Here is a 14,311-nt window from a genome sequence, read left to right as displayed (position 1 = left end):
CCTCCCTGGGACCAGCTAACTGACAAGCTAGTCTCATTAGGAGATGGTTAAAAAAAAAAAAATCTAACTTGGCTCTGTCATTGTATAATTGTCTCCAAAGGCATCGTCAGCCGCAGACTTTTCTGGGCATAGAATTGCATGTTTAGTTTTGTTAAAAAAAAAAAAAAAAGGCCATACACTGTGCAGAGTGGCGCACCAGTCTACATTCCCTCCAGCAATGAATGAATCCAGTGTTTGGTGTTATTGCCGCTTCTTATTTTATCCGTTCTGATTTTGGTTTTAAATTGCATCTCCCTAACAGCCAGCGATGTTGAACATCTTTTCCTGTCTTTATTTGCCATCCACATATCCCTTTTAGTGAAATTTCTATTCATGTCTTTTGTCCATTTTCCTACCGTACTGTTTGATTTTTTTAAACTGATGAATGGCAGTTTTCTTTATGTAGTCAAGATACCCGTCATTTGTCCGATCTGTGCTTTGCGTGGTAAACTTTTCAGGTCATGTATATATGATTTTCTTCCCCTGTTTCAGGGACAGATTGTGGAGTCGAGGTCGCCTCTGGCCGGGAAAGCCGAGTCTTTGGAGCAGGCTGCCAGGCCCAGGAGACCCACCCTGGGCCGGTGCAGAGGAGAGAGAGCGCCATTCCTGTCCCGATTTCCAGTAAGCAGGCCGCGAAGTATAAGGTCCTGAGTCGGGGTCTCCTCTGACTCTTCCGGCCCTGGGAAGACCCGCCCCCATCACTGAGAAGCCTGGATTCTAGTCCAGTTGAAGGATTGTACATCCTGGGGCAAGTCTCCTCAGTCAGGCCTCACTTTCCTTCCGGGGCGCGGGATGATCAGACCCTCTCTCGTAGCTGCGGCGAGGAAAGCTCTCGGGAAAGTGCTCTGTAACCAGGGAGCGCGACGCAAACGTTAAGGCCCTGGTGGCACCACCGGGGATGTCTCCATAAACCCCAATTGGAAGGGCTGACACCGCCCTCATTGCCGTCTCTACTCCGATTGTCAGAGAGGAAGGACGGTTGAGCCGAGGTTGCAGCCCGAGGGGCAAGAGAGGGAGGAAGAGCGGGCAGAATTGGAAGAACAAGGAGAAAAGATGAACATGGCAGGGAGGGGGCCGGCGACTTGCAAGCGCGGGGCCTGCGACTCACTTCCGGAGCCCAAAGGTGGCGGGTCCCGCCCGGGCGCCCCGGTCCCGCGCCCGCTGCGGGGACTCCTCCGCCACGTTGTCAGAAACCGGCTAAAACGCACCCGCAGCCCCTTTCCAGTCTGGCGGCCCCCACCCCCTTCTATCAGTTTCTGGTTGCCCTGTACCCCGCCCCCATCCCTCCTTTTCATCCTAGTGGGCCTGGGCAGCCACTTCCTTAGCTCCGTTCTTGGCTCCTAAGGCCGTTAGTCACTAAGTCACGTGTCGCCTTTTCACACCGGAGCCTGAGGTTCCCATATCTGCTTGTGGCTATTCTCTGCCTCTCGCAGCGGAATCCGCGGCCTCAATAAGCTCCCAAATAGGGCTCTGCTGTCCTGGTGCTGCTCCGGGAAGGCCGTCTGCCCCGGGAAGGCTGTCTGCCCCGGGCAGGCTTGGGGCGACTGGCAGCACAGTGCGCGCGCCACGCCTCGCGTCGCTGGTCTCAAATGAGTCACCTCCTGCGGGCACTTCCGTCCCAGCGGAGGGTTGTCTTGGGGTCCCTCGATCAGCCTCGGGGCGAGCGTCGTTGGCTGGGGGTCGTTATCTGGAGAGCAGAGGGGACCCCAGGCCCTGAGGGAGGAGCTACACGAAAGCCAGGAGGCCCGTCGTCGTCGACTCGTCCCCTGGGACCGGTTTACTGACACGTTGACACGTTGACCTCGGTAGGACCAAGGCCAGGGAACGTGTCTTTTTCTTTTTTTTTTCCTTTTTTTGTTTTATTTAAAGATTTTATTTTTCCTCCCAAAGCCCTCCAGTACATAGTTGTATATTTTTAGTTGTGGGTCCCTCAGGTTGTGGCACGTGGGACGCGGCCTCAGCGTGGCTTGATGAGTGGTGCCATGTCCGCACCCAGGTTCCAAACCAGAGAAATCCTGGACCACTGAAGCAGAGCGCGCGAGCTTAACCACTCCGCCACGCGGCCGGCCTCAAACGTGTCTTTTTCTTTACAATTCTCTCCAAAGACAACATCAGCCCTCAGCTTCCTGGGCCCAGGAGCCGCCTTGCTGGCGCGGCGTCCATCTGGGGAAGCTGACAGCCTCTTGGGCTCGGTCCTTCCGGGAAACAAGCGGCCGAGACTCCTCTCTGGCAAAGCTGCGCACACGCGTCGGTGAGAGAGGAATCAAAACGGAAACAAAACAAAAAAACCCTGCTCCTCCAATTCCACAAGCAAAACAGATTTAGAACCCATCTCTTAGCAATTGATAGAACAAAACAAACTATCAGTGAAGAGAGAATCTGGAAAAGAGCTGTCACCCATCTTGATCTACTCGTCCTTTGTAGACCATGACATCCAGCAATTGAAGAATAAACCTTTTCGAGGGCACGAGGTAGATGGGCAATGTACTGTGCTAGAAGACACATCTTAATAAATTTAAAAGGATAAAAATCATGCAGGGTGTATTCTCTGAGTATAATGTAATGAAATTAGAAATTACACCACTTGGATATAGTATAGGAAGCCCCAAATATCTGGAAATGAACGCACTTGTATATAATTCGTGGGTCAAAGACAAAATCACAAAACAAGTACAAAAACATTTAGAATTGAATGATAACAATAATACAACATATGAAAATTTGTGGAAAGCAGCTAAAGGAGTGCTTTTAGGGAAACTTAAAGCTTTAAGTGTTTGGATTAGAAAAGAAGAAAGATCTGAAATCAGTGATGTAAGAAACTAGAAGAAGAAGAGCAGGAACAAAGTAAGCTAAAGGAAGGAAAGAAAGACGAGAAATCAACCAAGTAGAAAACAGGCAGCAGCAGAGAAAATTAACAAAGGCAAAACTTTGTTCTTTGTTAACTTGATAAACCTCTAAGCTGACTAATCAAGATAAAAATAGGGGGCCGGCCCCAGGACCCAGTGGTTAAGTTCATATGTTCCGATGTGGCTTTCCCCCGGTTTGCTGGTTCGAATTCTGGGCAGGGAAGTACTCACCACTCATCAGGCTATACTGTGGCTGCATCCCATGGAGAAGAACTAGAATAACCTACAACTATACACCTATGTACCGGGGCTTTGGGGGAGGGGAAAAAAAAGAGGGAGATTGGCAACAGGTGTTAGCTGAGGGCCAATCTTCCTCACCAAGAGAAAAAGAAAAAGAGAACAAAAATCACTGTATTAGGAATGAAAAAGGGATTACTACCACACATACTACAGACATTAAAAGGATAGTGAGAGAATGCTATGAGCAACTCTGTGCCAAATTAGATGAAATGGACACATTTGTTTTGCTAAATTTCAACTTAAAACAAAACTTGATAAAATTGAACAAAGAAAGAAAGAAATTTACAGACAAGTATTACTCAGGACTACATGTGCAAAAATCTTTTAGCAAAACAAACTAATAGGATACAAGTTTAATATACAAAACTGTGACCAAATATATTATTTATAAGCAAGAAATAATTGGAAATTAAATTTAAATATCATTCCAAGTACACTAGTGCCAGAAACCATCAAATTTTTAGGAATAAATCTTACAAACAAGGTCTAAGACCTCAGAAAACCAAGAAACACTGCTAAGAAGTGAAGAAGCATGAATAAATGGATGCCCTTTTCCTAGATAGTGAGACTCAACGTTGTTAAGATGATGATTCTCCCCAAACTGATCTATAGAGTCAACAAAATTCTAGGAGGCTTTTGGTAGAAATGGACAAGCTGACTTAAAAAATTTGTATGCAAACATAAAAGACCTAAGCAATATTTAAAATAACCAAAGCAATTTTCAGAAAGATGAACGAAGTTAAAGAACTTATTTTTAGGTAAATTAAAAAAAAAAGCTGAGATAATTTGTCGTGTTTCTGAGCAGTTACACTTGCAAAATTTCTATTAATTTTCTTCCCACGATTCACTAAACAGAGGCGTAGGTAACCACTTTGGGAATAGACAGAAGAATTGGGAGGGAAAGTAGAAAGTCAAACACTGGCTTCCTTCACAGCGGCATCGGGGGAAATGCTCTTTTAGAGCAGCTTCTAGACCGGAGGCAAGACACACGGAAGAGGAGGTCACAGAAGCATCGGGGAGAGGAAGAGAGCTCTGGTCCATCATAGGTAAAGGAAGGGGCACATGGAGCCGCAGGCCTTGGAAAGAGGTTTAGGGCAAAGTCTGAGAGAAAGAAACCCAGGCAGAGCTTGGTCTTCAAGGTCAGATTCAAAGCGAAACTGCCCTCCAATTATGTTTCACATCCTTTTTCCTCTCTTCTCTCCCCCAAGCCTCATGGTCCCTAAATGTCCCAGAAAGCGGTGGCCTTGGGCTGGGGTAAAGTAAAGTGTTTAGAGACCCGGACAAATTCAACTTCCTCTAAAGAACCCCTTAAGCTGCGGGGAGTGTTTCCTGATCGACGCCTTGCTCTCTCCCGTCCTTATGGACAGTGCTGTGGACACATCCCCAGCATCAGAGGAGGTCCAGGGAGGCTGGCCCTGGTACCTGCACGAAGCAGCATCTCCTTCCAGTTCTCCAGGGACCTATATGGATCGATTCCAGGCACGTGCTCTCCAGGTAGGTCTGGAAGCACACTGCCATCCAGGTTGCCTTCCACTCTCGGGTCCCGCCTCTCCTCCGGAATGAGGGTCCCTGTTCTGGAATCTGCTCAGAGGTAGGCAGGCAGCTCACACCCGTGCACAGGCTCCTATTCCCGATTCCCGGGCACCCACCGCTGAACTCAGGCAGGAGGTATGAGACCCTGGCCCCCCGCACCGCGGGATCCTGGCTCCAAGACAGTAATGAGCCAGAGTAGCTGTCAGGTACTCGGCACTGTAGGGAGGTACAAACACTGGTGTGTTCTCCCCTCAGGTCTGAGGGGCCAGTGGGGTCCCGGTGGGTCCTGGCCCAGGAGACAGAAGGCCCGTTGTCCAGCCAGTTGCCTTTGAAGTATCCGGGTCTGCGAGTCCTGGCCCTTCAGGGCGCTATGGAAACCCCTCAAGAAGTGGGGCTCTTGGGGTAGAAAGGGTGATAATGACTCAGCCCCACCCTCCTCCAGACTGCGTCCCAATGCAGGTTCCTCAATGTGTGTGTGGACTGTGCTGAGGGTGGGGTAGTCAAAGTGAAAAGAAGGAAACTGAACAAGGGGGAAGTTGAGACCAGGGCATAGCCAGGTGGCATAACTGTTAAGTTTGTGCCCTCTACTTCCCAGGCCTGGGGTGTCCAGTTCATCCCAGCACGGACCTACACACCACTCCTCCAGCCGTGCTGTGGCCGGATGCTATATACAAAATAGAGGAAGATTGGCACAGATGTTAGCTCAGGGACATTCTTGTCTTCCTCCCTCCCCAAAGGCAGTTTCCACTCCCCTTCCCACACTCACTCACCTGGGTCTCTGTCAGGACCAGCATCAGAGGAGCAGGTGGAGGTTTTGGGCCCTGGTGATCTGGCACCTCTGGACCTCTTGGAGTTGAGGGAGAACTCTGGGTACCTTCGGGCTCCTCTGTGAAAATAACCTCCTCTAATTAGCTTCTCTAGAAAGCATACCCAACGGAAACAGAAATTGGCAGGTGGCATAGCTCTCCAGGCAGAATAACCTGAAGAGGGGTTGTTGGAAAACAAAAAGAGAAACTTCTGAAAAAGCCCTGTGTAGAGGGGCATTCTCTGGTGCTCCCTCCCACTATTTCACCCCACTCCACCACCTTAGTCATCTTCTGCCTCCCAGACATCGCTCTCAATGCTGGAGATGCTGAGCTCCCAAACTGGAGACGTTTGGACCTTTCCATGAGCCCTCTCCTCTGCCACACGGGGCACTCCTGCCGGCTGTCTCCCTGGTTCCTAGAAGAAAGAGTGACACGAGCTTGTCTCTCAGTCCACTTTTCTTCTTTCTTTTCTAGAATCCCATGCCCTGTGCTGGGCAGAACAAAGGGGCTCAGAGAAGCTTTTAACTCAGACTTCTCTCCAGAGTGTTTCGTATTCCCCTGTGCATTGTGCTTGTAGAAAGAATCTTCTCCCCACAGAGCCCGAGGACAGACGGGAAGCATGGGAAAATGGAAAGTGGTGGGATGGAGGCTTCTTCCTTAATCCTGGGGACATCTAATGGCTGAAGGCATTGGGTAGTGGTTCACTTACAGATGGTTTTTGTTGTTGTTTATTAATTTCCATTTTGATAATAATTTCCTTAAGAAGGATTTTGGCTGCTTCCCATATGACAAAGTCTCTCTTAGTTGGGTTCACAAAGCAAAACATAAGGTATCTGAGCTCACTTCATCAAAGAATAACATTTGTGTGACTTTGGTGTTGGAGTAAATCACAATTGTTCTTATCTGATATCCATCGGATCACAGACCAAAGTGGATCATATGTGGATCATAGACCAATCAATATGGACAGTCTCTCAGGAACAATTTATTCACAAACTTTAACAAGTAGTATGTACAGATATTAACCCAAACCTGTTTTTCTCTATGTTACAAATATTCAAAAATTCCCTAACTAGTCCCAATGCATTGTCTTTACAGATCTGTCTTTTCATAATAGGTGTATTGAGATGTAATTCACATACCATGCAATGCCTCTGTCTAGAGTGTACAATGCAATGATTTTCAGCATGTTAATCACGTTTTGTAACCATCATCACCATCAAATTTAGAAAGAAACTCTGTACTCATTAGCAGTTGCTCCTTCCTCCCATTTATTTCCCAAACTCCCACCTCTAGATAACTATTAGTTTATTTTCTGTCTCTATGGATTTGCCTATTTTGGATATTTCATATAAATGGAATCACGCAATGTGTGGTCTTTTCTGCCTGGCTTCTCTCACTTAGCATAGTGTCTTCAAGGTTCACCCACACTGCAGCATATGTCAGGACTTCATTTCCTTATTTTTCCAAATAATATTCCATTGCACGGATTTATCCTATTTTATTTATGCATAAATCAGTTGATGGACAACTGGGTTATTTTCACCTTTTGGCGATTAGGAATAACGATGCTATGAATATTTGTGCACAAGTTCTCGTTTGAACACACGTGCTCGATCTCTGAGGTGTACACCTAGGAGTGGAATTGCTTGGTCATGTTACCTTATGTTTAAAATTTTTTTTTGGTGGTTCTTTTTGCTTTTTATTGAGGTATAATTGACATGCAACATTACATTACTTTCAGATGTACAACATAATGATTCCATATTTGTACATATCTACTGTTAAATGATCACCACAATAAGTGTAGTTAACACCTGTCACCAGACATACAGATTTTTTTCTCTTGTGATAATAACTTTCAAGATTTAATCTCTTAGTAACTTTCAAGTATACAATACAACATTGTTAACTGTAGTCACCATGCTGTCCATTACATCCCCAGAATTTATTTATTTTGTAAGTGGAAGTTTGTGCTTTTTGACTCCTTTCACCCATTTTGCCCATTCCCCACCCTCCATCTCTGGCAATGACCAATCTGTTCTCTGTATCTAGGAACTTGTGTTTTTCTTTTTCTTATTTTCAGATTCCACATATAAGTGAAGTCATATGGTATTTGTCTTCCTCTGTCTGACTTATTTCACTTAGCACAACGCCCTCAAAGTCTATCCATGTTGTCACAGATGGCAAGATTTCATTCTTTTTTATGATTGAATAATATTGCATCGTATATACACCATATTTTTTTTTACTTTTTTTTATTGTGGTAACATTGGATTATAACATTATATAAATTTCAGGTGTACATCATTATATTTCGATTTCCGTGTAGATTACATCATGTTCAGCCCCCAAAGACTAATTATAATCCATCACCACATACATGTGCCTAATCACCCCTTCGGCCCTCCTCCCTTACACGTTCTCCTCTGGTAACCACCAATCCAGTCTCTGTCTATATGTGTTTCTTTGCCATTGTTTTTATCTTCTACTTATGAGTGAGATCATATGGTGTTTGACTTTCTCCCTGTGACTTATTTCACTTAGCATAATACCCTCAAGGTCCATCCATGTTGTCACAAATGGCTGGATTTCATCATTTCTTACGGCTGAGTAGTATTCCATTGTGTATGTATACCACATCTTCTTTATCCATTTGTCCATTGGTGGGCAACTAGGTTACTTCCGAGTCTTGGCTATTGTGAATAATGCTGCAATGAACACAGGGGTGCGTGTATCTTTATGCATTCGTATTTTCATGTTCTTTGGACAAATACTGAGCACTGGAATAGCTGGATCATATGGTAGTTCTATTCTTAATTTTTTGAGGAATCCCCATACTGTTTTCCACAGTGGCTTCATCAGTTTGCACTCGCACCAGCAGTGTGTGAGGGTTCCCTTCTCTCCGCCTCCTCTCCAACACTTGTTGTTTCCTGTCTTGCTAATTATAGCCATTCTGATGGGAGTAAGGTGATATCTCATTGTTGCTTTGATTTGCCTTTCCCTGATAGTTAATGATGTTGAACATCGTTTCATGTGCCTGTTGGCCATCTGTATACCTCCTTTGTAGAAATGTCTGTTCAGATGTTTGCCCATTTTTTAATTGGGTTGTTAGTTTTTTTGTTGTTGAGATGTATGAGTTCTTTGTGTATTTTGGATATTAATAACCTCTTAGATATATGATTTGAAAATATCTTCTCCCAATTGTTAGGTTCTCTTTTCACTTTATTGATGGTTTCCTTTGTTGTGCAGAAGGTTTTTAGTTTGATGTAGTCTCATTTGTTTATTTTTTCTATTGTTTCCCTTTCCCCATCACACATGGTACTTGAAAATATGCTGCTAAGATCAATGTTGAAGAGTTTACTGCCTATGTTTTCTTCTAGAAGCTTAATGGTTCCAGGTCTTAAATTCAAGTTTTGAATCCATTTTGAGTTAATTTTTGTGTATGGTGTATGATAATCATCTACTTTCGTTCTTTTGCACGTGGCTGTCCAGTTTTCCCAACACCATTTATTGAAGAGACTTTCCTTTCTCCATTGTATGTTCTTGCTCCCTTGTCGAAAATTAGCTGTCCAGAGATGTGTGAGTTTATTTCCGGGCTCTTGATTCTGTTCCATTGATCTATGTGTCTGTTTTTGTGCCAGTACCATGCTGTTTTGGTTATTATAGCTTTGTAATAAATTTTGAAATCGGGCAGTTAAACTTTTTTTCATAATTCTTTTTTCCCATTTTTTTATAGTAGTAAAATATGCAACATAAAATTTACCATCTTAATCATTTTTAAGTGAACACTTCAGTAATATTAAATACATTCATAATGTTATGCAACCATCACTACCATCCATTTTTATTACTCTTTGCATCCGGTAAAACTGAAACTGTTTACTCGTTAGGCAATAACTCCTCATTCTCCTCCATCTCCAGTCCCTGGCAATTGCCATTCTATGTTCTATGATCTTTGACTCCTCTAAGTACCTCACATAAGTGGAATCATAGAATATTTGTCTTTTTGTGACTTCCTCATTTATCATCACTCAAAACTAGAAGCCACAGAGATGTCCTTCAATAGATGAGTAACAAAACAAACTGTGGTCTAAATCCAAACCATTAAGGGGAAACCTTTAAGGGAACAAAAGGAGTGAACTATTTTTTTTTATTGAGTTAATTATAGGTTACAATCTTGTGAAATTTCAGTTGTACATTAATGTTTGTCATTTGTGTTGTAGGTGCACCACTTCCCCCTTTGTGCCCATCCCCCATCCCACATTTCCCCTGGTATTCACTAAACTGTTCTCTTAGTTTACATTTTTAAATTCCTCATATGAGTGGAGTCATACACAGATTGTCCTTCTTTAGCTGGCTTATTTCACTTAACATAATTCCCTCCAGGTCCATCCATGTTATTGCAAATGGAATGATTTCGTTCTGTTTTGCAGCTGAGTAGTATTCCATTGTATATATGTACCACATCTTCTTTATCCATTCGTCTGTTGATGGGCACGTAGGTTGATTCCATGTCTTGGCTATTGTAAATAATGCTGCAATGAACATTGGGGTACATAGGACTTTTGGGATTGCTGACTTCAAGGTCTTTGGATAGATACCCAGTAGTGGAATGGCTGGATCGTATGGTAGTTCTATCTTTAATTTTTTGAGGAATCTCCATACTGTTTTCCACAGTGGCTGCACCAGTTTGCATTCCCACCAGCAGTGTATGAGGGTTCCTTTTTCTCCACAACCTCTCAAAAGGAGTGAACTATTAATCTGTGTGACAACATGGATGAATGTTAAGTGCATATTGCTAAGTGAAAGAAGCTGGTCTGAGAAGGCTGTATGTTGTATGATTCCATTTATGTGACTTTTTCAAGAAAAAGAAAAACTATAGAGATGGAAAAAAAGATCAGAACGACCAGGGGTTTTGGAAGGGGAGAGGGTTGACTAGGTGAAGCATGGGGAATTTTAGGGCTGTGAGCTATCCTGCATGGTACTGCAGGGACAAATGCAAAACTATCCATGCATCAAAACCATAGAACATCACAGCACAAAGAGTGGATCTTAACGTATGCAAATTTAGAAAAGTCAACCGGGAGGGTGGGGGATCCCAGGGTGGGATACAGACTGTGATAAAAGCAACCAACTGTATTACAAATGTCTGACCTCACCTCACTGAAGGTGGTGGGGAAAGAGACAATGCCTAAGTAACTTTGGGAATAAGTGGAAACAATAAGACTAAAGACAAAAGGAACTGTACACAGACACTGTTTTCTGGTTGGTAAAGTTGTTTTCCTCTGGGGGACAGGTTAAAAATTCTAAAATAGGGGCCGGCCCCGTGGCCGAGTGGTTAAATTCGCACGCTCAGCTGCAGGCGGCCCAGTGTTTCATTGGTTTGAATCCTGGGCGGGGACATGGCACTGCTCATCAAACCAAGCTGAGGTGGCGTCCCACATGCCACGACTAGAAGGACCCACAACGAAGAATATACAACTAGGTACCGGGGGGCTTTGGGGAGAAAAAGGAAAAAAATAAAATCTTAAAAAAAAAAATCTGAAATAGTTGTATATGTGTGCTGGGATTGACAATAAGAGAAAGGATGGTGGATTGTGGGAGCCAAGTCTCTTACTGTAGAGGTTATAGACAGGCAAGGGTGGAAACGGTAGAGTGAACCCCACAGTACTGACTTAGAGTTGGAGACTTCAGTTAGAATTATGTTTAATTTAATTTAATATATAAGTATGTATACATACATTATTACACCTATAGTAATAATTTTAGATGTGTGTGTATACATGGATTGTTATATCCACATATATTTACCAGTTCTACCCACCGAGAAACCTGAAGCAATGATACCTGAATAGCAAAAAGCAAACCCAGTGCCCAGAACTTGGTTTCTAATACTATTCCCTAATAAAAGGAATCCAGGCTTCTTGGAGAAATTTCCGGTTCTAGGGCTGGATCAGAGAATATACAAGATAAGTCTAGAGCATCTAGTAGTGCCAGAAAGAAAGAAAGTGCTCAAAAAATAAAAGCACAGGGATATGTCAAAGGGACTCAGGAGACAACTGAAAGAAGTCCTAATGGAAAAAACAAACAATTTTACACAAAATGAGATAATATTAGATTATAGGCTAAAGTATAAAATATATACCCATGTCCATATTGGTATAAATAAAACTGAACGGGAAGAATAGGTAAGTCTCTCATACAGAAGAATTCAAAACAATTTATGTAGACACTGCCCACAAGAATGTGGAGCTTAACTTCCTGCCCATAGTGTCTTCCCTCAGTAGAGTATGGAGGGGGAAGTAAAAAGTAGATTTACAGTGGGGGAAACGTGGGAAACACTAGCCTGGTATAGTGAGATGAACGGTGACCCCTCAAAGAAATGTCCATGTCCCAATCCCCAGAACCTGTGAATGTTAAATTATTTGGAAAAAGAATCTTTACAGATTTAATTAAGCTAAAGATCTTGAGATGAGGAGGTCATCCCAGAGTATTCAGGTGGGCCCTATATCCAGGGACAGATGTCCTTGTAATAGACACAGAAGAGAGACAGACATAAGAGACAGTGATACGAAGGAGGAGGCTGAGACTGGAGTAACGTGGCCTCAAGCCAAGGAATGCTGTGCAGCTGCCAGAAGCTAGAAGAGGCAAGGGATGGATTCTCCCGAGAGCATCCAGAGAGAGGACAGGGCTGCCAACACCTTGGTTTCAGAATTCAGGCCCCCAGGACTGTGAGAGAATACTTTTCTGTTGTTTAAGTCACCAAATTTGTGGTAATTTGTTTCAGCAGTGACAGGAGACTAGGACACCAGGTGATCAAGGTCAAAATCAACAATGATAAATCAAGTTGACATTATGTACCTTTGATATGTTGTGTTGAGAATGGCACTTCATCTTGTCCCCAAACTCATCATCCCTGTCTGATCATGATCAGAAGTCACCAAGCCAATTTGAAGGACATTCTAAAGTATACCTGACCAGTACTCCTCAAAAATGTCAAGGTCATCAAAAACAAGGAAAGTCAAGAAACTGTCACAGTCAGTAGAGCCTACAGAGACACGAAGGGGACCAAATGTAACGTGGCCTCCTTGATAACAACCTGGGACAGAAAAAGGACATCAGGGAAAAACTAACGAAATCCAAATAAAGTGTGCAGTTCAGTTAATAATATCGTGTCAATATTGCTTCATTGGGTGCGACAAGTGTGCTATAGTAATGTAAGAAGTCAACAATAGTTACATAATTACAAAACAGTGAGATAGACATAACCCCACTCTCCAGGACCTCACAGTTTTAAAGAGGAGACAAACAATAAACAAAAATGACCTTGCAGTGTGCTGAGGGCCATCACTGCGATTTGCGTGATTTGCGGGAGTGTTTTTGTAGGTGTGTCAGGGGAGGAAGCCTGTCTGAGTGTTAGTCAGGCTCAGAGGATCTGTGTAGACAGGGCTTCTCAGCCTCAGCACTGTTGACATTCATGGCCAGATAATTCTTTGATGTGGAGATTGTCATGTGAATGGTAGGATGTTTAACAGCATAGCTAGACTCCACCCACTAGATGCCAGGAACACCACCAGTTTTTCAATCGATAGTCTAAAAATGTGTCCAGGCATTGCCACATGTCCCTAGCGGCCCTGTCATTGGGGGACTCTGGGAATCATTAGCCTAGAGAATAGCTGAGACATCCTTATGAGTCGTATTTCCCACAGAGTTGGATAGTCTCACTGACGGGATGAAAGTCATCTTTATTTGGCAGAATGACAAATCAGTTTTTTATTTAGTTTTTTGTTTATATTAACATGCCATCAGTTCCTAATTTATTTCAACATGTATTAGGAAAATACTAGCTTTTAATTCAAAGTGGGGATACGATTTTTTTCTTTAAATACATTTATTTGGGCAAAAGCGGTACTTGCAGAAAATAGTGAAGAAAAGAAAATAGGAACAATTGCAACTCATCATATGCAATTCCTGGTAATTTTGTAACCATCATACCATTCCACTCTCTACCCCAAACTCAGTCTCTGTCTGTGCTTGGGCAAGGACTAGGGCCTGGAGAAGGGCAGTATTTTGGGGGAGGTTGCAGGCGGAGGGTGCAGGCACGGCCCTCCACTCTTGCTCCTAAAGACCCAGAGCCACAGAGAGGATTCTCGCCCCTTCTCCCCAGGCCTTGGTCTCTCCTTGGGCTTCAAGCAAAGGATCTCAAGGCTGAGGAATCGTTAGAAGCTTTAGTTAGGCTGCACTGCCCTTGAGCTCTGAAGCAAAATCACATTCTCGCATTCCATGCCCAAGAACATGGGAGGGGAGAGTGAAGGGACTAGGTGGGTGCAGCTGCTTTTCACAGAGAGTAGGTGCCACCGGCCTGGAGCTGGGATCTCGCTGCAGTCTGACGCAGATTGCTGTCTCTCTGGAGATTTGATCTTCCTAAAACGTGGTTTGCTCACTCACTGCACACCATTTCAGGCCGTCTACACCCCCTGTTGTCATTATACTCATTAGTTTGACAAAACTTTTCAAAGGTATCATATACATAGTCACCCAGATCCTTACGTCTCACAGCTGTTTCATTAGGAGTATCAATAATGACATCCTGAGTATCTCTGTTGCCGCCTCATGCCAGGGACTATCAGTGCCCTTTTCACTACTAGAAACAAAGTCATTAATGTCTTTAAATCTACTCACGTGGGACAGCCAATTCCAGAAACCACAGAATGAATTCAGAAAACTCCTCCTTAAGAATCGGCTCCTCTAGAATCACTCCTGATGCCATAATTTGTATTAGTC

The 14,311-nt window shown here is 43.7% G+C and overlaps 1 long non-coding RNA gene across 1 annotated transcript; it reads right to left on the bottom strand.

Annotated features, from left to right (window-relative positions):
• Positions 1 to 2,649: 2,649 nt before the first annotated feature.
• Positions 2,650 to 5,627, bottom strand: LOC111769191 (uncharacterized). The gene is made up of 2 exons (XR_011429666.1): positions 5,489 to 5,627; positions 2,650 to 4,934 (listed from the first exon to the last, which is right to left on the bottom strand). It is a non-coding gene; the product is annotated as an uncharacterized lncRNA (long non-coding RNA).
• Between the last annotated feature and the right edge of the window lie 8,684 nt (positions 5,628 to 14,311).

This window comes from Equus caballus, chromosome 20, assembly GCF_041296265.1.
Source record: "Equus caballus isolate H_3958 breed thoroughbred chromosome 20, TB-T2T, whole genome shotgun sequence".
Classification (NCBI taxonomy): Eukaryota; Metazoa; Chordata; class Mammalia; order Perissodactyla; family Equidae; genus Equus; species Equus caballus.
Note: the sequence above shows the minus strand (reverse complement) of the source record. Positions and strands in the feature narration are given on the sequence as shown.